The sequence below is a fragment of the Quercus lobata genome, chromosome 4, assembly GCF_001633185.2.
Source record: "Quercus lobata isolate SW786 chromosome 4, ValleyOak3.0 Primary Assembly, whole genome shotgun sequence".
Lineage (NCBI taxonomy): Eukaryota > Viridiplantae > Streptophyta > Magnoliopsida > Fagales > Fagaceae > Quercus > Quercus lobata.
The window spans coordinates 36,603,756-36,605,863 of NC_044907.1; the positions used below are offsets into that span (position 1 = coordinate 36,603,756).

General features: G+C 38.3%; 1 long non-coding RNA gene across 1 annotated transcript; it reads left to right on the forward strand.

Moving 5' to 3' along the window:
• The first annotated feature begins 583 nt into the window (after nucleotides 1-583).
• Nucleotides 584-1,905, forward strand: LOC115987963. The gene is made up of 3 exons (XR_004091271.1): nucleotides 584-706; nucleotides 830-943; nucleotides 1,449-1,905. It is a non-coding gene; the product is annotated as an uncharacterized LOC115987963 (long non-coding RNA).
• The last annotated feature ends 203 nt before the right edge of the window (nucleotides 1,906-2,108 follow it).

Here is a 2,108-nt window from a genome sequence, read left to right on the forward strand (position 1 = left end):
ACTTGCTTGGGTGTCACTTTGTGATTGGACTTCAATAGTTACACATAAGATTCACACATAAACTTAGTAAAAAATAACAAAAAATTTGGGTGCACCAATCACAAAGATGACATTTAACTACATTGTGAACTTGGGTGTGGTACTAAAATTTCTTCACTAAAGTGCACATTTATTCCCATCTCTCTGTTTCTCTTCATAATTACTGTTCTTAATTTAACAGGGTCAACTTTCTCATCATTAGTGTTCTTGAGGCCCAAAAGAGCTGGTGAATTTAAAAACATCAATAAGCCCGAGCCCAACCCAACATATTAGTGCTTTACTCTTTTTACGCCTAGAACAGAAACCTCTCTCTTCTGCCAAAAAATGTCCCAAACGATGGAACCTCGTCGACAAGTACAACCTTGGATCCTCCGACAAAGGAAGAATCATCTACCACAAGACATCGTACTGATATGACCCCAACCCTGGGACTCCTCAATCACTAGTCCTAATTTCATCTCCACCCACCTTAATAACCCCAACAACGACGATGATCATGCTTATCTCATACAAACTTGTATTCATTATAACTCTTCTAGGAGCCTTGGATTAAAGTTTACTAGCTTTTCCCCTGATTGGAATGGGTCATAGGTGCAACGAGCGCATACAACTTGCTTGGCCAACATGGCTAGATCATCCAATGGTGCCGCAATTGAGTTATCTGAGGGTGAGCTGCCTACTTTACACACTGAATTTCTATGCTCAGTTTTGGTGTCAACACTTAAAATTATTGTTGCTTCAGATTCTTCTGTTAAAGGTTGCAGCTGACTTTTGACTTTTGTCATACCAGTATCTTGAATCCCAGCTTCAGATACATCTCCAGATCCTTGAGTCTCTAAGCCTTGTTGATTCCGAGTTTGAAGAATCGATCCTGATGCTCTAATGGAGTGTTCAAGTTAGATAGGTAAAGAGCTTGAAGTCCTGTTTCTCCATACAAGGAACTATGGCCATGAAATTGCTTCAAGTACATTTTACCTATCACACGACTATTAAAAACAATCTGAGTCACACTGGGCATTGAAAGAAGTTCTGTTATGGTTTGAAGGGCTCAAACGACCTTTTAGATCCTTCACAAGTTCTCATATACTTGCCCCCTCATCTTTCACTTGAAACCATGCCCCCAAGTTGCAAATCATCTACAGGTTCAACTGCCAGAAGTCCCTACCACCTCATTATGTTGCTCTGTTTCCTTTCTATTGTCATCAGTAATAGTTTCACAGTTTATATTTTCTGGATGGGTTTGTTTTTCAAATTCCTCAAGTTTTTTAGTCCAAAAAACTCCCTTGTTTCAATTCAGAATTGGGCATTTACACTTTCTACTATGTGGTTCTAACTTTGCTGAGTCTCTACAACTCGTCATGTCTTTACAAATTCCTTTTTTGTTTCTTTTTATTATTATGCTACTCTAGGATTTCCAGAGTGTTGCAGTCAACCATACGAAATTCACAGCACACCATACCAAGAGGTGGCCAGAATTAAGCAATAGGAACTTGTGCCAATACAGATAATTGTACCTGCCCAGAAACTGAAGCAGAAGGCAGCGGCATTATAGCAGCCCCTCCTCCAACTGGTGTAGTTGATGTAGTTGTAGTTGTTGCAGGACCATGTGGTGGGGTGTGCCTGCCACCATCTCCTCCTCTATATGAAGATTTCCAGATCTACCGAATAGGGTTTGAGGATCAAATGGACTGTGTAATATTGAATTTGTTAAATGTTTTATGATCAGATAGGAAAACGAACTGGAGCAATAATCTGATTAAAAAAAAAAAATAGCAAATTAATCATCAAGATAGAAAGAAAACAAAAGTATAATACGTGTAGCTTGTATATATAAATGGAGTGACAACAAAATATCACAACTCAAAATGAGATATCTAATAAACAACAAGACATAAAATTCTAACAGGTGACTGAGACACCAGAAGAATAAAGAACCTGCTAAAGCAAACTGAAAATGTGAAACCTTCATAAAAACTACATATTTTACAATTAAACTCAAGGGAAGCTTGTAATAGCAGCCTAGAGCAGGCATTGACCTAGAAAACTGAGAATTGGTTCAACCAGGTAAT